This window comes from Ovis aries, chromosome 17, assembly GCF_016772045.2.
Source record: "Ovis aries strain OAR_USU_Benz2616 breed Rambouillet chromosome 17, ARS-UI_Ramb_v3.0, whole genome shotgun sequence".
Taxonomy (NCBI): Eukaryota; Metazoa; Chordata; class Mammalia; order Artiodactyla; family Bovidae; genus Ovis; species Ovis aries.
Window position 1 is genome coordinate 64,833,600 of NC_056070.1, and position 24,917 is coordinate 64,858,516.

At 50.1% G+C, this 24,917-nt stretch overlaps 1 protein-coding gene across 4 annotated transcripts in view; it reads right to left on the reverse strand.

Annotated features, from left to right (window-relative positions):
* Positions 1 to 24,917, reverse strand: part of WSCD2 (WSC domain containing 2) — a 117,369-nt gene that overhangs the window by 58,475 nt on the left and 33,977 nt on the right. Inside the window, exon 2 of one of the 4 annotated variants that reach the window (XM_060400816.1) lies at positions 9,866 to 9,945. The exons of 2 other annotated variants lie outside the window; for them this stretch is intronic. The gene's annotated coding sequence lies outside the window, so the exon portion shown is untranslated. Of the gene's footprint in view, positions 1 to 471; positions 8,558 to 9,865; positions 9,946 to 24,917 lie in introns of those variants that run through there. One more of the 4 variants, XM_060400818.1, reaches the window with a different exon arrangement.

Sequence of the window (24,917 nt, forward strand, 5' to 3'; positions counted from 1 at the left end):
AGAAGGAAGGAAAGCAGAATTATTTAGCAATGTACGCATTCACTCAGTATTTGTTGCACTTGGCACGCTCTGCTTTGTACTGAGCCTTCTATGTGTATTATTCTCCCCCATGTTCCCATGGGAAGTGACTATTTCCCATTTTACAAACGAGGAAACTGAGAATACACAGCTGGTGAGTGGTGGAGGTGGGATTGGAACCTAGGATGGTCCTAACACCAAAGCACAGCTCCGAACCCCCACTTTTTGACTCTTTCTCCCACACGGTCAGGGCATCCCTTGGGAGTTCCGAGACAGCCCCCGAAGCAGCAGCCCGTCTCCACCTGCTCCCAGTGGCCAGTGGCGGCTCATTCTATGAGGGCCCCTCAGAGTGTGGTCCGAGGAGCATCTGATTCAGCATCCCCTGGGAGCCTGGCTATCCATGAAGATTCCTACTCTCTCCAATCGGAATTTCTGGTTGAGGAGGAAACCTACAGGTGTAACCAGGTGCTCTTAGGTGATGATCACGAGCACAAAGGTTTGACAACCACGGTTTTTCCAGTAAACACTCAGGATCAGCAGTCTGGAAGAAAATAGATTGTAAATTAGAAAGTGGAAAAAAAGAAAAAAGAACTCCATTTGCCTTATGTGGTTTCATATCACCACCAGCAGGGGGCCTCATGACAATCTTGGCCACTGCAAAGGATTCAAGTGTCAGCCAGCCAATGGGTGATTTGAATGGTGACAGCCCCTACCAAATCCAGACAGCAGCGTGAGAGTGTAACTGGGGTTCAAGGTAGAGTCCAGTGTTCCTCCACATGCCATCCTATTCATTCAAGAATTAAGCACTGAGCACCTACATGCGCTAGCTATCGTTGTAAGCGCTTGGAACTATTCAATGAACAAGACAGCCCCAAATGCATGCTCTTGTGGGGTCAAACTCTCTCTTCATCCATCCATCATTCTTTAATCTATTCAGCAGTCCACCTACCCATCCATCCATCCATCCATTAAGTCACAGTCTTTTCACCCATCCATCATTCATTCTTAATCTATCCATCAATTCCCCTACCCCTCCATCCATTCATCATTCATCTGTTCGTTAATCCATCCGCCCATCCATCCATCACCCATTCACTCATCTATCTATCCATCTGAATTGGAGCAGCCCACTCACCCACCCAGCTCTCCACCTACCCAGTCATCCGCCCATTCCTCCATTCATCTAGCAACATGTCTTACTCGCCTACCGTGCATGTGCTTGGAATGCGGAAATAAATAATTTGGAAAAAAAATAATTCAGAGTTGCTGCTTTCAAAGAATTCAGAGTTTACTGAGAGAGAGCAATTTAAATGATCACCACATCAAATCACTATACTAGAGCTGCTGCTGCTGCTGCTAAGTCACTTCAGTCGTGTCCGACTCTGTGCGACCCCATAGACAGCAGCCCACCAGGCTCCCTCGTCCCTGGGATTCTCCGGGCAAGAACACTGGAGTGGGTTGCCATTTCCTTCTCCAATGCATGAAAGTGAAAAGCGGAAGTGAAGTCGAAATCAGTTGTGCCCGACTCTTCTCAACACCATGGACTGCAGCCCAGCCTCTGTCCATGGAATTTTCCAGGCAGAGAGACAAAGATAAATCCCATAGTAGATGTATATATAAGATATAAAACAGAAATTAATATTAACAGCTAATGTTCATCGAGCACTTATTATATGCCAGATACCGCTCTACAAACATAATGCTCTGATTCAATCGTCATATCAATCCAACGAGGCAGATTTAGATCCATTTCAAAGGGGAGAGGAATGAGGCACAGGATGATAAAGTAACTTTTCCAGGGCCACACAGCTGGTAAGTGGCAGCTGGCTTGTGAACCTGGGCTCATCTGATTTCACAGCTTGTGTCCCTAACCACACATCTATTCTAGTCTTGTATTCCTTTGAGAATATGGTAAAAAAAAAAAAAAAAAAAAACTACAGGCATATGCCCAGAGAAGAGCGCTTGCACAAAAATTCCTAGATATTGGCTTACAATGTCAAGGGGTTTCTGCACCCTGGGGTAAGAGGCCCCGGAATGTGGGAGCCCCGAGAAGTGAGGGTCTGAAGCTGCCCTGAGGGGAATCAGAGAGGGCTTCCCTCTGGAAGGCGTCTTTAAGCTGGCAGGTCTTGCAGGAAGAGTCAGCTTTCTGGGTGAATAAACAGCAGAAAGACACTTTAGGGAGGAGGAACAGCACATACCCAGGGCAGGGCACTGGGGTGGAGGCAGCTGAGGAGCTTAGTGAGTGAAGTCAAGTTGCTCAGTCGTGTCTGACTCTTTGCAACCCCAAGGACTGTATATAGCCCACCAGGCTCCTCCGTGCATGGGATTCTCCAGGCAGGAATACTGGAATGGGTTGCCATGTCCATCTGCAGGGGATCTTCCCGACCCAGGGATCGAACCTGGGTCTCCCGCATTGCAGGCAGATGCTTTACCTTCTGAGCCAATAGAGGAGCTTAGGGCATGGTAAGAAGGCAGTGAAGTGGTGGGTTGGAGTCAGACCCTGCGGAGCCTTGAATGCCAAGCTCAGAAGTCTGTCTGGACTATGCTCTAACTGAAGTTTCATGGTCACATCGACACTTTGGAAAGACCAGCCTCTTATCAGCTTAAAAACCTCTGGGCAGTGAGGGGTGTCCCCTGGTATTCCATGTAAATCACGCACATGGCAGAGATTTCCGCAGCTGGGCCAGGATGAAGAAAGACCAGCAGCCCTCATGGGAACAGGTGGTGGGGGGGACACCAGCCCTTCCAGAGGCATGCAGGAAGAGCATGGACCCTGCAGGCAGAAGGACCTGGGCTCAAATCCCGCCTCTTCCATCCACCACCTGTGTGGCTGGGGTAAGACACCTCTTCTCAGCGACCGAGGCTCCTGACCTGTGAAGTGGACATAAGAAGCTTGACACTCCCCCCCTAAATAGATTGCTTGGAGGATTGCATTAAAAACTAGGAAGAGCACAGGGGGCTCAGCTTGGTGCTCCGTGGTGACCTCGATGGGGGTGCAGGGTGGGAGGGAAGTCCAAGAGGGAGGGGATATATGTACACATATAGCCGATTCACTTCATTGTATACCAGAAAACCAACACAGCATTGTAAAGCAACTATACCCCAGTTAAAAAAAAATTGTACTCTGTGCATCTGGCACATAGTGGGTGCTCAAGAAAAGCCCTCAGCCCCTCCCCTCCCGTGAGCACACGTGAGCTGCCTTCAGAGCCCCTTGCCACCAGCAAGCCCCACATCTGCCGCGGGTAAGGAGACAGCAAAGATTTCCGCTGTGGTGTCCCCTGTGGCTCTCTGTCTCTCTGAGGACGTTTCTGGGTCTAGTTCCTTTTTCTTGTTCCCTTCCTGTTCTTTTACATTTCAACACATCTTTTCTCTAAGTGGGTGCCAAATGGGTTTTAAGAAGATAATGAGCTCATTAGAAGCTGGCAGGGAACAGAGAGACTGAGGCAACGGTGGTGCCGGACTTGGGATTGGGGAAAGCGGGGGCGTGGGTTCTGAGGAAGGGGGCTCCTCCTGGGGAAGGCGGATGCTGATTCGAGTTGCCCACACCAAACTGCCAGTGCTGGGAGGTGGAGGAGGGCACCTGGAAGGAGATCGCCCTGGAATCCGAGCCCCATGGGCATGGGGGAGGGGCAGGTCTGCTCACTGGGACCCTGTGTGTGCTCTCGCTACGTCAGCCCCGTCCTCTGGAGGCCGGTAAGTCCCCAGGGAACACTGGCGCAGAAAATAGTGAGAAAAATCAGAGAGCTTGAACCTCCACCACGGGTCCCTGCCATGAGCCAAATCCCCGAGTGACAGCCGGAGGTAGTTGCAAATGCAGGGCCCCCTGCAGCAGCATCCTGCGCTTCTCAGCTGCGGGTGGTCCTAGGGTACAGGGGCCCCCGCTGAGCCTATCCCACCTCCCCCAGGGAAACGTCTGTCACTCTTGTCCACCCATCATCCTTCCTCTCCCTTCTCTCTCTTTCTTTCCAAGTCTCTCTCCCTCTCTCTTTGTCTGTGTCTCTCCAGACAGAACTGGGGAATGGAAGTAACTGCCGCTGGCTGAACACTGTGTTTGAAGGTTTTACAAACCTCTAACCAACTCCTCCCTCCTGGCAACCTGCAAAGTAGGTGTGATTGGTGTCCCGGACTCCGTAGCTTATGTATGTCCCACCCTGGGCTGGGGGCACGCCTTGGCCTCCAGCTGCCCCTTCCCGTCTGTTTCCGGTTGTTCATTACAAGCTGGAAGCCAGAATCGTGTTAACAAGACTCGACAGGTGTCTTCACCTCTCTGAGCTGCTGTTTTCTCTCAGCAAAGTGGGTAGCCCCTAGAAGTCTCCCTCGCAGGGTCTTGGGGAGGACTTGATGAGATCACCCACAGGAGCAGAGATGGTGTTCCTTACAAGCTGGCTATCACAGCTTCATCCCTTTGCATTTCACGTGAGACCTGCTCTGAGCATCAGTTTTCCCATCTGCTGAAAGTGGCACAAACCCCCTACCCTGCCTCCCTCCCTAGGCTGGCATGAGTTGCCGTGACAGGGAGGACGAGAGGCCCTCTTTGCAGGAATGACAGTGTTTGGTTACTGCAGTTCGTGTTTCTAGCCGGAGCCCCAGAGTGTCTAAACACAGCCTATTTTTAGCACCAGAATGAACCTCGGGTGCTGAGCTGCCAAGAATATGATGGGCAGGGCAGAGCTGCCCTGAGGGAAGGGAAAACAGGAGGTACAGCTTGTCCCATGGCTCCCTCCCTGGTGGGGCTGTTGCGCTTCCCACTCCAGATTCTGGGGAGCAGGTATGTCTGGCTGGAAGCCCATAAGGCTCGGCAGGGGCCTGGTTCTCTTTGCACAACTCCCTGAACTTGACCTCAGGGCACAAGCCCAGACACCAGCTGATTCCCTGACCATCCAAACTTGCCAAGAAAAAGATGCTGAGGAATCAGGTTTGCAAAAGTTCAACTTCTTCATGGTTCTGGGTAGGAGATCCACCTGGGGACCTCCAAGAAACTGGGAGCCCAGGTCAGTGGTTACCTTTTGGTCTTGGCTAAATAGTAACAATATCAGAAACCACTGGCATTTGCTAATACCAAATACACAGGAATTCCAGTTGAATGAGCTATTTCAAATCCTAAAAGATGATGCTGTGAAAGTGTTGCACTCAATATGCCAGCAAAAAAACTCAATATGCCAGCCAGGAAAACTCAGCAGTGGCCACAGGACTGGAAAAGGTCCGTTTTCATTCCAATCCCTAAGAAAGGCAATGCCAAAGAATGCTCAAACTACTGCACAATTGCACTCATCTTACATGTTAGTAAAATGATGCTAAAAATTCTCCAAGCCAGGCTTCAGCAATATGTGAATCGTGAACTTCCAAATGTTCAAGCTGGTTTTAGAAAAGGCAAAGGAACCAGAGATCAAATTGCCAACATCCGCTGGATCATTGAAAAAGCAAGAAAGTTCCAAAAAAACATATACCTCTGCTTTATTGACTATGCCAAAGCCTTTGACTGTGTGGACCACAACAAACTGCAGAAAATTCTGAGAGAGATGGGAATACCAGACCACCTGACCTGCCTCTTGAGAAATCTGTATGCAGGTCAGGAAGCAACAGTTAGACCTGGACATGGAACAACAGACTGGTTCCAAATAGGAAAAGGAGTACATCAAGGCTGTATACTGTCACCCTGCTTATTTAACTTATATGCAGAGTACATCATGAGAAACGCTGGGCTGAAAGAAACACAAGCGGGAATCAAGATTGCCGGGAGAAATATCAATAATCTCAGGTATGCAGATGGCACCACCATCTGCATCTGAAATCAAAGAAGAACTATAGAGCCTCTTGATGAAAGTGAAAGAGGAGAGTGGAAAAGCTGACTTACAGCTCAACATTCAGAAAACTAAGATCACGGCATCTGGTCCCATCACTTCATGGGAAATAGATGGGGAAACAGTGGAAACAGTGAGAGACTTTATAATTTTGGGCTCCAAAATCACTGCAGATGGTGACTGCAGCCATAAAATTAAAAGACGCTCACTCCTTTGAAGGAAAGTTATGACCAATCTAGACAGCATATGAAAGAGCAGAGGCATTACTTTGGCAACAAAGGTCTGTCTAGTCAAGGCTATGGCGTTTCCAGTGGTCATGTATGGATGTGAGAGTTGGACTATGAAGAAAGCTGAGTGCAGAAGAATTGATGCTTTTGAACTGTGGTGTTGAAGAAGACTCTTGAGAGTCCCTGGGACAGCAAGGAGATACAGCCAGTCCATCCTAAAGGAGACCAGTCCTGAATATTCATTGGAAGGACTAATGTTGAAGCTGAAACTCCAATACTTTGGCCACCTGATGCGAAGAGCTGCCTCATTGAAAAAGACCCTGATGCTGGAAAAGATTGAAGGCAGGAGGAGAAGGGGATGACAGAGGATGAGATGGTTGGATGGCATCACTGACTCAATGGACATGAGTTTGAGTAAACTCCAGGAGTTGGTGATGGACAGAGAGGCCTGGTGTGCTGCAGTCCATGGGGTCACAAAGCGTCAAACACGACTGAGCGACTGAACTGAACTGAACTGAAATACATAGGCACTGTGTCGAGCATCTTATTTCCATTGCATCACTTGATCCTCCCCAGAACGGTTTGAGGTGGTTATTAACCCCTGTATGCCTCAGTTTCCCTGTCTATAAAAAGGGGGGAATAGCAGGACTTATCTCATAGCACTGGTGTAAGGACTAAATATTGAGCTGAACTAATATATGCGGGTGTCAGTGTTACCTCTTATTATGACTTACAGAGAATATGTGTGGTTTTGCCTTTCACTGCCCTGTTACAAGGATCTCACTTTCCTTCCCAGGGCTTCCTCATCATCAAGTCTCAGCTCATATGGCTTGGGCAGAATGGTATGCCCTCCCTAGTCGCTGCAAACACTATTATCTTTGTTTCTTTGTTATCTTTGATAACACAGGATGTGTATATATTTAGGAGTACAACTCCTGGGTCCTCCTGTGAGAGCATCTTATGACTATCCCAGGAAATGATGATCTGTTCTCTAAAATGGCTGTAGTGACAATCCCCCCACACCACCTTCCCCAGTAATGCACGATGAGCATGCCTACGGCTACAAATCCCATCAACACTTAATGCTGTCACCCTTTTTGTTTCTGCCAGTCTGGTAAATCTGTAATAGAGGAGGTCTGTGCCCTACCTATGGAATTGACTGCCAAGTGCCATTTGGAAGCAGACTCAGTCGATGACGGACGGGAGTCGGTGTGTAAATGCCCAGCTCCTCGCCCCACTGATGGAATAAGTCTGGCTGTCTTTGCACAGGCTCCCTGAGCTTCCCCAGCCTCAGGTGCCCTCAGTGGTAGCTAACTGATGCACCACCTTGCCTTGGTGTTTTCCCTTCCCTGTTTTTCTCCCCCACTCAGGGTGTGGCTCAGCTGGTAAAGAATCCGCCTGCAACGCCGGAGACCTGGGTTCGATCCCTGGGTTGGGACGATCCCCTGGATGAAGGGAAAGGCTACCCACTCCAGTGTTCTGGCCTGGAGAATTTCACAGACTGTATAGTCCATGGGGTTGAAAAGAGTCAGACATGACTGAGCAACTTTCACCAGGGAAGGAAAAGGACTAGCGTGCTCTTCACCTAAATAAACTACTTACCCATGATATCCTTTACTTGGAATATACCCTGACTTGTCCAATCTTTTCCTTATCGTTAGATGTGTAAAATATTTTGTTTTTCTTCCCTGTACGTAAGTAGTGCTATGCTAAACCTCCTGAATGTAGATCTTCACCCAGATTCTTAGAAGGCCATACATGACCTCTCGTGAATGTGAAGCGTGGGCATGACTGCACCCATCTTACAGATGGGCAAGCTAAGGCTCACAGAGATTAAGTAGCTTGTCCATGCATTCAGCTAGCAAGAAGTGGGGCATGAATTCAAGGGCAGAACTTAGTCTTAATGTCATGAGGTAACGGCACGCACACAGCAAACCACCAGGAGAGCCAGCCCTCTTTCTCACACTTTCCATCTCTCAGTTGAATTCCAGCCTCAAAGGAAGGATCCTTCGTGAGTTTGGAGACATCCCTCAGACACTTCTTCTCCAGCTAGATGGACCCCCAGACTCCTTTAATCTAAGTTCCTCTCATCCTTCCTGCTCCTGGACCACTCACTTGGCTGGTGAGAGAGGTAATGAAATAGTCTGAGAAATAACCATTATAAATCCCAGTCCTGTGGCTTTCACTCACAGTCTTCAGGAATGGAGAATTTCATTCACCCAACTAACCCTGGGGAAGAATTTTGCACCCTCATCTGATGTGTGGACCCCGCCTCTGGGATACACTCCCCTCTCTCACGGGTGTGCTAGAGTGTAAGGAACCCACAGTGCCCACGATGGGCATGCATACCCTTTCTCCGGTTTCTGGCCACTGTGTGAAGCTGCAATGGGCACTCTGTATACACAGATTTACTTCCTGGGTCCAAAAACACGAGATTGCTTTCATCCAAGATTCCGCATATTTGAGCATGTGTACACAGCTTGTGCTGTCTCTTGCATCCTCACCCCTCCCAGGAAAAGTCTCCAGAACCCCGACTCTTCGCTCCCTCGGTTTCCAGGACAGAGACTCACCCACCACTGCCCAGAGCTCACAGCTCACCATCGACGTCTCCTTTCATTCATCTTTCCCAAAACTCGAGAAAATAAATGAGAAGGCAAAGTGCCATTAGCTTAATGGCCTTCAACACCCAGCCATCTGCCATGATGTAATTAAATAAAAAAATCAGAGGGAACATATGGTGCCCATTATGAATAAATATTAAAATTTTGTTTCCCCAGCTAATGACTCCGGCATCTCTTGCTCCACAGGCAAACTTTACGGCCATCGTCGCTTGTGACAGGGAATCGGGCTGAGCCATAGTGAGAAATGTGAGGAATGGTGTCAGATCTGGGGTAAGATCTAGTTGTCAGACGTTTCTGGCTTGAACCTGCCTCAGCCACGGGGTGGCTGTGTGATCTCAGCAAGTGGTGTGAGACTCAGTTTCCTCATCTGTAAAATAGGAATGATCCCCCCTGCCTTGTTAGGAAAGTATAAGGGTGAAAGAAGCTAATGTGTTTCAAAGACATAGCAGGGCTTCCCCGGTGGGTCAGTAGTTGAGAATCTGCCTTGAAATGCAGGGGATGCTGGTTCAATCCTGGTCCAGGAAGATCCCACATGCCACGATGCAGCTAAGCCTGTGAGCCACAACTACCGAGCCGGCCCTCTAGACCCTGAGAGCCGAAACTTCTGAACCCTGTGTGCCCTAGAGCCTGTGCTCTGCAACAAAAAAGCCACTGCAACGAGAAGCCTGCACTCTGCAACTAGAGAGTAGCCCCTCCTCTCCCCGCTCGCCACAACTAGAGAAAGCCTGCATGCAGCATCGAAGACCCAGCACAGCCGAAAATAAATAAATAAATAAAATACATAGCGCTCCAGTAACGGCATGAGCTAATACTCATTGAGCGCCTCCTACGTCACAGAGTCGGACATGACTGGAGCGACTTAGCCCACAGGCACGCACGCGTGCGCAAGGCACTGTTCTATATATCAGCTTGTTTGATCCTTCCAACAATCCTATATGAAAGATCTCATGTGTTAGCCTCATTTTGCAGATGAGACAGCTGAGGTTCAGAGAGGTTAAGTCACCTATGCAAGGTCACACAGCTAAGGAATGGTGGAGCAGGGCAGGGCTCAAACAAAGGCTATCTGGCCTCAGAACATGCACTCTTAACCAAGGGGACTCGGTAAGAGTTAGTTACAGTTAGTCTTCAAAGATACACTACACAAAAACTAGACACAGTCTAGCCAGATGGTCCAGCAATCATGCTCCTTGGTACTTACCCAAAGGAGTCCAGAACTGATGCCCACACAGAAGCCTGCACAGGGAGGCTTATAGCAGCGTTGCTCGTAACTGACAAACCCTGCAAGCAACCAAGAGGTGCTTCAGTAGGTGAATGATAAATAAACTGTGGTACATCCAGACAATGGAATAATATTCAGTGTTAAAAGGAAATGAGCTATCAAGCCATGAAAAGACATGAAGGAAACTTCAATATATATTTCTAAGTGGAAGAAGCCAGTCTGAACGGCTACACACTGTGCGATTCCAACTATCAATATACGACATTCCGGAAAAGCAGAACTGTGGAGACAGCAAAAAGATCAGCGGTCGCCAGGGGTTAGGAGGGGATGGATGCATAGGGGACCTGACGATTTTTAGGGTGAGAACTCTCTTCTGTATGATGCTACAATGGTACGTGTAAGTAAGTAAATGTTAGTCGCTCAGCCATGTCCGACTCTTTTGTGATCCCATGGACTATAGTCCACCAGGCTCCTCTGTCCCTGGGATTCTCCAAGCAGGAATACTGGAGTGGTTGCCATGCCCTTCTCCAGGGAATCTTCCCAACCCAGAGATCAAGCTCAGGTGTCCTGCATTGCTGGCAGATTCTTTACCATCTGAGGCACCAGGGAAGCCCACTACATTGGTAGATACACATTACAATTTGCCAAAATCTACGGAGTGTACAACACCAGTAATGAACCCTAAGGCAAACTATCGACTTTGGGAAAACACAATGTGTCAATGCAGGTTAATCAATTATAACCAAGGTCCCCCTCTTCTGGGGGATGTCGATGGTGCGGGAGGCCATCTGAGGCGGGGGGCAGGGGATACCTGGGAAAGCTCCCAACTTTCTGCCCAATTTGGCTGTGAGGGTAAAACTTCTCTAAAAAGCAAAGTCAATTTTTTTTTTTTTTTTAAGGGGAGGTAATCACATGCTTGAAAAGGCATGGACCCATTGGAGCAGCTGTCAGCGAACCGTCTAAACTCTGAGCTGGGGAGAAGGGAAAGAGTTGCAGGAAGGGACAAGGGTGTGGCGGGGAGATAAAGGTCATGATGAAATGACGGTTCTGGGCGCCCCTGGTGGCTCAGTGGCAAAGAACCCTCTGCCGATGCAAGACTTAGGTTTGTCCCCTGATCTGGAGGATGCCACATGCCACAGGACGACTAAGCCCAGGCGCCACAACTACTGAGCCCGGCACGGTCAGTAAATAAACAAACAAGTAATACATATATATATATAAGAAATGACAGTTCCCCTTTTCCAGTGGTTTGATGAAGGGTCACCCAGTCCACTGGGCTTCCCTGTCAGGCGGCTGGCAGCTCTCCTCTGAGCCCAGATCACTTTCTTCACCAAGAGGGACTTTGAAAGAAAGGCCCCAAATCCCTGTCATCAAGCCATCTGGAGTCATCCTTCTCCCTCCAGGAGCTGCTGTGTGGTGGGTCAATTAGTGCGTATTTGCATAGAGGTCCTTAATAGGCTGCTAATTGTCTGGGGGAGAAAATAGATGGCTCTGCCTGTTCTGGGCAGAATGTTTACCCAGGGGGGCCGACCTCCAGGGGGTGGCAGAGAACTGCGGGGAAGGAGGGAGGGGAGGGGTGGGATGGGATGGAAGGGAGTGAACTGAGTGAATTACCACCACTCAGGTGCAGTAAGGAGCAGGATTGTGTGAATTTTTGCTTTAGTTTCTGTGTGTGTGTGCGTACTGGCTCCTAAGGCAAACTGCATTTCTCTCTGTAGGTCCATAAAAATCATTTGAAGGAGAATTAGTTCGGGAGAGCTTCTCTGGGTAGAGTGGTTGCAGAAGACCCTACAGAGTAGAAAGCGTTTGAGCTGAGACCTGAAAAATGAGAAGGAGGCAGCCATAGACGATCTGGGGCAAGGCTCTTCCAGACAGAGGTGGGAAGGGACCCTGAACACCCCAGGGACCTGCACTGGGGCGGGGTCAGTGTGGAGAGAGCAGGGGCTGGGCAGCGGGCTTCCATCCCGCAACAGCCATGGATTCTGCTCAGGACTGGTTCCGAGCTGCAGAGCAACCCATCCCTGTTTCCTCTGGTTTCCAACATGGGGATGGAGCTGAAGGAGTGCCCAAAGGACCCTCCCTGCCCCAGCGGGGGTATGGCCACGTCTCTGCGGCTCAGGGAGGCTGAAAGGTTGGCCCAGGGTCACACGGCCAGGCCAGGGCTGTGCTGGCTCCAGGTTTCTTCCCCGTGTGCCCACGCCGCTCCCTGCCAGCCCCCATCACCCCCTGCCCGGCCATGACTAGCGACTCACTGCTTGCAGGCTCCATGCTGGCAGCGGAGGTTTAAGCTCTAATTTAGAAACAATGACAGCTCCCAGTAGCTGCTCTTCTCATAGAGGAATTTTCCGCCAGGGGTTTCCCCAGCAAGAAACACTGTCCCCACCCTCCAATCAAGGAAGCCTGGTTTTTCTGTCTAAGCCAGTGCGCAGATGTGCGTGTGTATGTGTGTGTGTGTTGGAGGGAGGGGTCTCTGCCCATGGCCCACCTGTGTGGGTTCAAGTTCTCTTCCACCATGGGGCACTCAAGTGCCCTTGGAGGGGCCACCAGCCCCTGCAGCTGGCTCAGAGTAGGTCTACTATGTGGGCTCAGAGTCCATCAGAGCTAGGGAGGACCCTTCACAAGTCCCAGGCCGGCTTCCTTACTGACAGATGGGGAAACTGAGGCTCAGAGGGGAAAGCGGAGGGACTCCCCACAGTCATCCAGTCCCAGACCCAGACCTGAAGCCTTGGCACCTTCCCTGGGAAGGAAAGAAAGTGGATAGACTACTATTTATTGCACACCTACTATGTGCCAGGCCCCTCCATCTAAACCGCGTCATTGACTCTCCCCAGGGGCTCTGCTCGGCAGGTTGGTTTATTCTCACTTTACAGATGAGGCAGTCGAGGTGGGGAGGCTCAGCCCACTCTCTGGAAGGCAGAGCCGGGGAGCAGCAGCGTGAGACTCTAACCCGGGCCCGCCCCCCTCTGGCATGTCAGTCATAACTTCCTGCAGCAGCGCCCACCTCTGCCCTCGGCAGGGAGAGTGGCTTGATTCAGAAGCCCTCACGGTCCAAGGGCCTTTCTCCGGGGAGTCTGCTCGGTCACCTGGCAATGCTTCTTGAGGCTCCTCAGCTGGGAATGAGGGAAGGGAGAGCCTTCTAGAAGGCCCAGGGGTCCCCAGGCCCCTGGGGTATCTTCACCACATCCTTCAGTGGCCCAAGGAGTTCTGGCGTCCCACGCAGACAACCACTGCCTGAAACTGACCTATGCTTTAGCCTCTTGAAGTCTTCTCCTCGCCTCTGAGAAGGTGGCACATGACCATACGTGTGCAAGTGCCAACACAGATGCACATGCGTGAACACGGGCATTCCCCCCACACACCCCCGCCCCCCGCAGCATGTACACACGCGTGCCCATCCCTGTCGGTCCATCCCCGTGCCTGCACAGGGCAGGCATCCTTCAATCCACTTCGCAAGTGAGCTCAGAGGGCGCTTGGTGACTTACCCAAGAAACGGGTTCAGTGTTGCAAATGGGAAAGAGAAGCTTCCCATTTGGCCCAAAGATAGTTTCTTAACCCCTGGGATGGTCAAGAGCATCAACCAGCACATGTCTTCAAAAGTCTAGGCCAGAGTTTCTCAAGCTCAGCACCACCGACATTGTGGATACTGGACAGTTCCTTGCTGACAGGGGTGTGGAGGCCATCCTGTGTATTGTAGGGGTAGGTGTCTCTGGCCTCCGCCCGTTAGATGCCAGCGTTGTCCCCCCAACAGCTCCACCCTGCCCCCCAAGTTATGACAATGGAGAATGTCTCTAGACAGTGTTCTAGATTTTGGCCGTGGGAGTAAAGAGAGGTGTGGATCAGAGTACCACCCTTGGACCCATCTGACTCCAGCTTCACAAAGTTGTCATCTCTGCTTCTAAAGCTTAATTCTAGATTTTATCCTGGTGCTCTTTCATAAGACTCTGTGAGAAGGCCCCATGCTAGGATCCCTGACCTCCAGCATTCTGTGCTGGGATTCCAGGGTCAGTTTCAACGTTGGCAGGTTCTCTGATTCCGAAATTCTTTTCTAAGCCCCTGAGATCCTGTCTCCTCCCGTGTCAAGGTTGAAACTCTCCCTGGGAGACGGCCATGCCTCGCTGCCTTCCAGCAACCAGGATGAAAGATGTGCCCATGAATTATATATTTCCTGTCATCCCTTAATTGCTAGGCAATTATAGACTACCAAGGGTCATGTGCCCGGAGCAAGAACCTCCCCTTCGGCAGAGGAAAATCAGCTGGATGGAAACTCACCAATGCACATAAAGACGTTACCTCTCGCAGGGTAGGTGGAGGAGTGGTTTTGGTTTGTTTTCTTCATTTTGTTTATCTGTATTTTCTTTTTCCACAGTCAGTTGGGTTCAGAGAAAGAGATGGAGAATGCGTGTGCTTTGATGTCAGTAAATCCCATGGACAGAGGGGCCTGGCTGGTTGCAGTCCATGGCATCACAAAGAATCAGAGTCTCTCTCTCACACACACACACACACACACACACGACTTGGGCTGGAATCTTGGCTTCATCACTTACTAGCACTGAGAAGGTGAGGAAGCCACTTATCTTTTCTAAGCTGCGGGTTCCGCACTCATAAAATGGGATGAGGATGACGGTACCCACTGCTGAAGTTGTTTAGGGGGTTAGTTCACATCATGCATGTAAAGTGCTTAGCTGGGAGTCTGGCGCACGTACAGGTGGACCGAACCCAGGTCTCCTGCATTGCAGGCAGATTCTTTACCAGCTGAGCCACAAGGGAAGCCCAACACAGTCACAATGACTGCTAGCTTCATTTTTGACCCCACCCAGGCAGCTATGGCATGGTGGCGGGCATGCGGGTTCTGCACTATGTTAGTAATTCTGCTCTGTCCTGGGGAGGGCACGTCCCCTCTCTGAGCCCTCTTTACACATCTCTTTTCCTGATGTGTAAAATGGGCAGAAACATGCCACTTCTCAAGGTCTCTTACAGGCATCTGGTGCCAACAGGCGTGCCCAACTATTATTACCCCATTCCGGAGGGCTGGCAGGCGCAGAGCCAGGCGGGGTGGGACTGGGGGCAGAAGCTGGAACTGGAGGCGGCATCTTATCTCCCAGCTTATTTCTGGTTCTTCTACAGCACAGCCTCCCCTCCCACCCCACCAGCCCCAACATTAATAGGTCGCTGCTGTCATGATGTCTTTAAATTTAGAACACTCCCCCTCCCACACACAAACACACATCCACCCACACACCCCCAGGAATAAATCTGCCAGGGTGGGAGAGAGGAAGGTCTGTCTCATTACAGACCTTCCTCATTACAAGAGGAAGAGGGAGGCAGTTTGATGCTGGAGGCTGCGGCAGCCAGGGTCTTGGGGTAGGGAAGCTCCCCTCCTCCCTGCCCCGAGCGCTAGACAGGAGGTCGGGGTGCTCGGATGCTCACCTCATGGGGTCCACCAGCAAGGCCAATCCAGGGAAGGAAGGGGTGGACTAGGTAACCACTAGGGTCTGTGGGCTTGAATCTGGACATCCCTGTAGGCAGGCTGGGTGCCCTGGGTAAGATATGCAGCCTCTCCGAGCTGGAGTTTCCTCATCTATAAATGAAATTTTTGCGGGGTCGTCTTCAAGGGCAGGTGACCATGTGGTCCTGCGGGGCTCTGCACTAGGTTTTAGCTGTCTGCTGTCACTGTCTTGAATTTCTTAATAATTTTTTAACAAGGGACATTTTCGTTTCGTACTGGGCTCTCTGCAAAGTATGTCGCTGATTTGGGGTGGTTGTAAAAGTTGAAGGAGACTCATGACTGAAATTCCTAGCCCAGTGTGGGGCACCGGTGGAGACACAGGCTTGGTATTTCCCTTCCCTTCGTCTTCCAGCTTCATCTTCCAAGCTCATTCTATGACTGTGTGGGCCAGGGCCAGTGGCTTACCCTCTCTGCACCTTCAGTTTCTCCTTTGACAAACACAAAAACAAAAATTGACTTCAGTTTTCTCTGGCTCTGCTTAGTGTTCCCCCAGCCCTCTCCCCTGGCCATTCAGACTACAATGCACTCATTCATTCACACAGTCATTCAACAAACAGTCGCTGAGTGCCAACCCCCTGCCAAACCAAGGTCTGCCATACAGATCTGCCTGAATTAGCAGATCTATCCATGGGGAGGGGTTATCCTGCACAAACTTCACAAGTGCATCATCTCTGGGGGTAAAAATGTCTCCTTCCTCATCTCGAAACAACATTGTTCTGATCCACAGGAGCCCAGGATTTTCCCCCAACTCCAGTCTGGCACATTTATACAAAGGAGTATTACTCAGTCATAAAAAAGGACAAACTATTGATAGACATTTGGGACAGTACTGATGACCCTCCCAGACATTATGCTGAGAGCAAGAAGCCAGACTCAAAAGGATATATGGTTCATACACATGACATTCTAGAAAAGGCCAAGGGAAAACAGACTGGTGGTGGCCAAGGGCTAGAATCAGGGAAGACAATGACGGCAAATGGGCACAGAGGAATTTTTGAGGGTAACAGAAGCTTGTATATCTTGACTCTGCTGGTGGCTGCATGATGGAATGCATTTCTATGTTTTTTGTTTGTTTGTTTGGTTGGTTTATTTATTTATTTTTTTGTCTCCCCGAGCGGCATATGAGACCTTAGTTCCCCGACCAGGTATCGAACCCTGGCCTTCTGCAGCAGAAGCACCGAGTCTTAACCCCTGGATCTCCAGAGAAGTCCTTGAATGCATTTGTTAAAAAGTCCCAGAGATATAAACTACAGTGGGTGAAGTTAACTGTAGGCAAATGATGCTCAATCAGAGACATTAAAAGAAAACAAAACAAAACAAAAAACCCACTGTGCTTTTTCCTGCAATGCCGGCTGAGCTCCGAAGGGAAGAGATGCTTCCCAGAGAATCAACACCTGCTCACTTCTCATCCTGGGCCTCTGGGATGCTCACCTGGTGGGAAGGGATAGCTCAGCCAGGGCAGGGACAGCTCCCATGAGCACCTGGGCTCCCACATGACCCTCATCCCATTGCCTGCTCCGAGAACAAGAACATTTGGGGTTATTTTTGCTCTGAGAAGTACCAGCCGCAGGGTACTTTCTCTGCAGGCAGTCGCCACCCCCTGCTGTGTTTACATAAAAACACATTTGCACAGGGTTTTGTTTTTACATTTGCCTCAGAGGCCTGGAGTCTATTAAATGTGGGAAGGCCTGATGATCTGGCTGGAAGCAGCTGATGGGAGAGGGCAGGCTGAAGGAAGATGCTCTAGGCCTGCATTTCCTCCCAGTCCCAGGGAGCCCTGGGTCTCTGTGCAGAGGTGATAAAAGGGCTCCCTGAACTCACTTGTGCACGCGCCCGGCATTTCTCAACCTCAGCCCCACTGACATTTGGGGCTGGGTGATTTGTTGTTGAGGGGGGCTGCTCTGTACATCGCAGAGTGCTCAGAAGCATCCTTGGCTTCTGCCTACCAGCATCCTTCCAGTTGAGATGATCAAAAACATCTCCAGTTCAGTTCAGTCGCTCAGTCATGTCTTTGTGACCCCACGGACTGCAGCACGCCAGGCTTCCCTGTCCATCACCAGCTTCCGGAGTTTGCCAAATGTCTCCTGCAGGGCAAAATCGCCCCCACTTGAGAACCACTGGCACACACACGCAAGCTCAGCTCAGGAACTCTCCGCCTTTCAACACCCACCTAAAACGAGTGCCGACGCTGTCTCCCACACCGCTGCAGCCCTGGCTCTTTCCCCAGTGCCTGGCAGGCAACGTTTGAGAGGCTCAAAGGCGTTTTGTGGGATGAGCAAACCACGGTGGCACAACTGATACCGACGGCCGCCGGCTTCCGTGGCTTGGAGGACACTGTCTGGCATTCGGACTCTGGCCACTGTGCGGTTTTGCACCACGTGCCAGGCTGTTCCCACATCACCTCACCCGGGCCACGGATCGAGGTCCACGACTGTCTCCATTTTCCATGTAAGGAGACTGAAGCACTCAGCTAGCGCGTGGTAGAGCTAGGACTTATGGGCTTCCTGGAGGCTCAGTCAGTAAAGAGTCCGCCTGCAATGCAGGAGACCCGGGTTCGATCCTTGGGTTGGGAAGATCCCCTGGAGAAGGGAATGACTACCCACTCCAGTATTCTTGCCTGGAGAATCCCACGGACAGAGGAGCCTGGCGGGCTACAGTCCATGGGATTGCCAGGAGTAGGACATTACTGAGCAACAGAGCACGCATGCACGCTGAGCTGGGATTTAAGCCTAGAAATGTCTGTTGCCAGGGCCCACTCTCTTAATTATCACATTCCATTTAAGGCACTTGCAGCCTTAAATATTCTTTAAGGATGGGATGGGGAATAGTGACAATGATTTCCTCCTTAACCAAACTCTGCACAGGCTCCCCTGAACACTTTTTCACATAGATGTCTCTTGTTGTTGTTGTTTAATCGCTAATTCATGTCTGACTTTTTGTGACTCCGTGGACTGCAGCACGCCAGGCTCCTCTCTTCTCTGCTATCTCCAGGAGTTTGCTCAAATTCATATCCATTGAGACGGTGATGCTATCTAACCATCTCCTCCTCTACCACCCCCTTCTCCTTTTGCCTTCAGTCTTTCCCCAGCGTCAGGGCCTTTTCCGATGAGTTGGCTCTCGCATCAGGTGGCCAAACTATTGGAGCTTCAGCTTCAGCAACAGTCCTTCCAATGACTGTTTAGGGTTGATCTGATTTCCCTTAGGATTGACTGGCTTGATCTTCTTGCAGCACAAGGGACGCTCAAGAGTCTTCTCCAGCACCACAGTTCAAAAGCATCAGTTCTTCTATGTTCAGTCTTCTTTATGGACCAACTCTCACATCCATCCAATTTACCTTGATTTATGGACCAAACATTCCAGGTTCCTAAGCAATATTGTTCTTTACAGCATCGGACTTTCCTTTTACCACCAGACGCATCCACAGCTGAACGTCATTTCTGCTTTGGCCCAGCTATTTCATTCCTACACGAGCTACTAGCAGTTGCCGTCTGCTCTTCCCCAGTAGCACACTGGACACCTTCCAGTCCAGGGGGTGCTCATCTTCCCTTGTCATATCTTTCTGCCTTTTCATACTGTCAGTGAGGTTCTCCATGCGAGAGTCCTGGAGTGGGTTGCTATTTCCTTCTCCAGTGGACCACATTTGATCCATGGAGGGTGATCACCCTCTGACCCATGAAGGGGAGGTATCTCTGCATTGACCAATGTTAGTGAGGCTCCTGCGAAGTCAGTCTAGCAGAATTCCCATCCTCCGTATCTGCTCTAACTGGGTTTCTCACCCTCCACCATTCCCCAGGTAATGTCAGATCACCTGACCTGCCTTCAGCTCTGCCTTCAATCCTGTTAGGTTGGTTCAGTCAGAATCCTCCCCAGTTCTTTTCCTTTCTGTAATTTTGTAATTTTCCATTCACTGACCATCCCCTTATGTCTGGCCAACCTTACTGCTTAGTCGTATACGCCCACTTGCCCATGCTGTATTTGGAGTTGAGCTAGTTCTCTCCAGAGGTCTCTTTTCTCCGATTGCAACAGTCCTGAATAAAATCTGCTTTTTCCACTTCAGCTACTCTCCAGCTCTGATTTTTCTTTAACAATAGATCCAGACACATATATCTACACACATCGGGGAGGGACTGTGGTCAAAAAGCAGAAAGTCAACCAAGATTAACATGGTAAGGAGTGTGGATTTAGGTGCAGGACCTACCAGCATCCAGATCCCTCTTGGCCACTTACCAGCCCTGTGAACTCAGGCAAGTGGCTGGGGTTCATTTCACCATTTGTAAATGGGGACCGTGACAATAACACAGGACAGGATTTGTGTAAAGGTTAAATGCTGATGCTGTAAAGCGCTAGCTGTCCTGCCTGTGCTCAGTCATATCCAGCTCTTAGGGACTCCATGGACGGCAGCCCGCCAGGCTCCTCTGTCCATGGGATTTTCCAGGCAAGAATACTGGAGTGGGTTGCCATTTCAGATCCTTCCAGGGCATGTTCCAGACCCAGGGATCGAACCCAAGTGTCCTGCACCTCCTGCATTGGCAGGCAGATTCTTTACCACTAGCTTCACCTGGGAATTCCATGGAAAATAGCCTGAGCTCAATAAATATTGGTTGGATAGATACATTCAATAGGCTTTGGGGAGAATAGTCCCAGATAAGGTGGAAATCAGCAGGAGAGGTGACTTTACATCAAATCACCCAGCAAGGCAAGGGTGTTTGAATCCCAAAGAGTCCCCACCATATACACACACATACACACACACACACACACAAAGTGAGGCAGAGCTGGTTACTCCTCAATGGCCTCCTGCCCTTCTGATTGGACTGAACAGAGGTCCACTGTGCATGTGCTGGCTATTGACAGGCTGCCTGGGTGGGTAAGAGGCCCCTGCAGGTCCCTGTACCATAGGAGTCAGAAGGCTGCTGACCCCTGGAAACTGTGGAGCCTAATTCAGCATCCCTTGACCCCCTTCTCAGCAGATGTGCTGAATGCAGGCAACTCTGACCTGACCTCAACTGTGACTGCCCTTTTAGGAGCTACCGAGAGGCACCGCAATCCCTCCCAGGTCTGACCAAGGGACAGGGCAAAGGGGGGCCTCCGGGCCATCAGCCATAGAAGGTTCCGCTCCTCCGTGTTAATTCAAGAGCATCCACGGCTCCTGCTGAGCAGCTGAAGAGCTCTCTCAAGCCTCTTTTCGAGTGAAAACAGTCATTTGCAAGAGCTCACGATGCAAGGAGCAGACGGAATGGCACGGTTGCACTCCAGCCGGCCTTTCTCACAGCCCAGAGCCTGTGGAGCCACTTGGAGGAACGGCAGCTGCCGCAGGCTGGTGGGAGGGTCTGGGGACACGGAGGAGGGCCCATCTCCACGGCTCCCCAGAACAAGCCAGGGCTTTCACGGCAAAGGGGCAGCAAGCATGTCATGCCTGGTGTATTTGTTTCCTAGGGCGGCTATAACAAATCACCAAAACTAGGGTGGGGCGGGGGGGTGCTTAAAACAATAGGAATTTAGGCTCTCAGAGTTCTGGAGACCAGACGTTCCAAATCAAGGAGTCAGCAGGAGGCAGGATTAGTTTCTTGTGGAGGTTCTGAGGAAGAATCGTTCCATGCCTCTGTCCTAGCTCCTGGTGGTTGCTGGCCCTCTCTGGCACTCTTTATATGGCAGAGGCAATACTCCAATCTCTGTTGCCATCTTCAAATGCATTCATTCTCTCTGTGTGTGTCTGTTTTTTCTTCTTCTTTTTTCAAAAAATTATTATTCTTATTTTTGTTTTTGGCTGTGCTGGGTCTCCGTGGCTGTACGCGTTTTTCTCTAGTTGGGGCAAGCGGGGACTACGCTCCATTTGCGGTGCAGGAGCTTCTCACTGCGGAGGCTTCTTTGTTGCTGAGCATGGTAGGCTCTAGGCACGTGAGCTCCATAGCTCCAGCTCCTGAGATCTAGAGCGCAGACTCAGATCTGTACGTGCACCATCGCGGGGCACGGGCTTAGTTGCTCCATGACGCGTGGGATCTTCCTGGATCAGGGATCAAACCCATGTCTCTTGCACTGGCAGGCATATTCTTTACCACTGAGCCATCAGGGAAGCCCAGTTTTCTCTTCAGTCATCGAATTAGGGCCCCATTTGAATCCCATGTGGCCTCTTCTTAACCAATGACACATTTTCAACTAAGGCTCTGAGGTTCTAGGTGGAGGTGAATTTGGGGGAGGACACTGCTCAGCATAGCAGGGATTGAATTTCACTCCCGCCACTTGCAGCTGTGTGACGGTAGACGTGTGACTTAACCTCTCTGGTCCCCTTTCCTCATCTTTAAAAAGCAATAATGACAGGATTATTGGGACGATTGGATCCGTTGCTGCAGTAAAGTGAGCGGCTCCAGGCACAGACCCTGGAGCCAGACGACCTGCCGCCTGCTTGCTGTGCGACACTGAACAGATTGCCTACACCCTCTGGTCGTCTATTCCCCTGTCCATACGGGTGAGGAGCCTGAAAGATATTATGGCCCTTCTCTCCCTCCCATAGTTCCTAAAGCTCCCCAAGGGCACTACAGGGGTCCATGGGCTCTCTTAGGATTTCCAAAGCCCCCAAATTATACTTTAATCCACAAAAAATGGTACAACTCTGTGCTTTTTTTTTTGGAATTGGACTGACTCAATGTCAGAGTCCATTCATTCTCAAGACAAGTAGAATTTTTCGTCAACAATTATTGCTCTAATATTTACTTTTAATTTACTGAAAAAATTATTTAAAATCATGAAGCTTGTTCAAGAAACAAAACACAGACACAAATAATAAGACAGTCCTTGGGTCTGGAGAGGTTTGGGCTCCATGGGGTTGGCTGATATCAGCTAAAATGAACAATGTTAACGGCTCTTAGTTATGAAATACTCACTTCATACCAGGCATTTTATTCACCATTGTCCACAACACCTCTCATTTACCCACGAAACAACCCTATGAGGCAGGGACTCTTAGTAACTTTACAGGTGAGGAAACTGAGGCCCAGAGAGGGGCCGTGACTTGCTCAAGGTCACACAGGTGCTCAGGGGCTAATTGGGGGTTTGAATTCAGGTCTCTTTGACTTGAGGGCTGAAACTCTTAACCAAGCTGTTAAGTGGCCCCGGTTGACTACAAGCTGTAGAGCAGAGCAATATAACGTGAGCCGTGTGCATAACTTAAAATGTTCTAGAAGCCACAATAAAAAAGGTAAAAAGAAACAGGTGAAATTAGTTCAACAGAATACTTAATTTAACCCAATATGTCTAAAAGGTTGTCCTTTCAACATAAATATAAAATAATTTATCAATGAGATATTTTATATTCTGGGTTTTGTTTTTGTTTTTTAATATGAAGACTTCAAACTCTGGTGTGCATGTCACACGAACAGCACGGCTCAGTTCAGTGGCTGCCATAGCGGATGGTGAGGCTCAGGAGAGCTGAATCTCTGCTACGGATTTGCAGAGCTGGAGAAACTATCTAGATTCATCAGTTTCCAACCACGAAGCATCACCGCTGCAGCTCGGTGGCCTCCTCATGTGGGAGGGAAGAGAGGTGAACAGTTTGTTTCTCTGGCATCCAGACTAGTGTAGGTACCAGATGACTCATTCCATGGACCCAAGAGCTCCAGCCTCTTCGTCCGAACCCCACCCTGTGGGCAGCTCTGGGCCACCCCAACTGTGACCTCGCTGGGAGCTGACTGAGCCCAGCTTGTTCTGGAGCCAATCTGGGCTCCTGTGGGCCCCCGAGCCCAGCCTAAGCCCAGGAATCTGGTGGATCAGAAACAGCCCTGCGGAAACAACTAAGACAGCTGCTGGAGGCCAACAGGACTGAGAGTCTACGCCTGGCTTTGAACCCCAGCTCAGCCACTCCTAACTGGGAGAAGTTGCCCACTGTAACACTGGGGCCATCATAGTAGCGCCTTCTTCACAGAGCTGGCAGGAGGGTCAAATTGATGCAGAGAGAGGAAAGGGACAAAATAGGTGATTAAATAGTTAATCTCACTAGGGGATCGTAAGTAGAAAAACACATGGGAGACCCCTGTAAGTTAATGATTACTCAGGAAAGCAGGCTTGCTTAACTGCAAAGCCAAGCAGCTTCCTGAGTGACAAAACCATGAGACGCACAGGACGTGCCCCCAGACGGCAAAACGACGGCGGCGTGAGACGCGCTTCCTGCCCAGCGAGCCCAGTGAGCTAGGACAAGCTCTCTGCACACATTAGCTGTTGCTGAGTGGTTAAGTTATTCTGACTCTTGTGACCCCACAACTACAGACTGCCAGTTTCTCTGTCCATTGGATTTTCCAGGCGAGAATACTGGAGTGGGTTGCCATTTCCTCCTCCAGGGGATCTTCCCAACCCAGGGATCGAACCCATGTCTCTGGCATCTCCTGCATTGGCAGGCCGATTCTTCACCACTGTGCCACCTGGGAAGCCCCTCTGCACACATAAAAAACAATAATTAGATTGCCGTTGTAGGGACAAGGATACTCACCTCCTCAACCTGGAGGAGGAACCCATGGTGGAAGCATGACGCCCACTCAAGAAAGACAAAAAAGCTCTTCTCCCCCTCCCCGCTTTTCCTTTGACTACAAAACCACAGCCCAGCAAGTTCTTGGGGCATGGCACCCCGTCACCCACCTGCTTGTAAGCCTCACAAGTGTCCTATTCTAATAAATCACTTCTTATCTATCACTTTGCCGAATTCTTTCTGCACTGGGACATAAAGGACTGTGGTACCAGAGTTCTTCAGGGTCCCCCAAATGACACCTGGTGGTTTCAAAATGAGGAGCTATAAGAGTCACTTTTATCTCCTATCCACTTATGTCAAACTACATTGACTACATTACAGAGAAATGCTATTTCTCCCCATTTTACAGATGCAGAAACTGAGGCTCTGAAAGATGAACTACCTTGCCCAGCATGACACAACTAGCCAATGATGGATTCAACGGTTATAGACCCTTTCTCACAAGGAGGTTGTGAGGATGGAATGAATTAGTAAAATAAATGGAAGCACTTCAAAGAGGGCTGGGTACACAGCATGAGCTCAGTAGACTTTTTCTCCCATCACCGTCACCATCATCACCATCCTCACCGTCATCGTTGTCATCAACATCGCGGCTGCCATCATCTCTGTCATTGTCATATCATCTGTGTTATCACTGTCAGCCTCATCTTCTGCCTCCCCACGTGTTGTGGGCACAAAGCACCGTGATGGGCTCAGAGCTGCTGAGCCTACCCTGATCCTGAGCAAGTTTCTTAACCAGGTTAAGCGCGCGCGCGCGCACACACACACACACACACACACACACACACCCTTACTCCTAGGGCATTTTCTTTGGCCGAAGAATGCTGCACCACACAACTTTGAGAATGTCTTTAGGGAGAGAAAAGTGAGTCATCCACCGCAGGTCCTGCGGAATTTATTCTCTCCTCCTAGCACAAGAAGGCTCAAGGAGAGCAGCCGCCATGTTTGGCTTCTTGGCCACCCACGGGGGAAGCTGCCAAGTGAAATGACCTCCCTCGGGTCTTTGATGG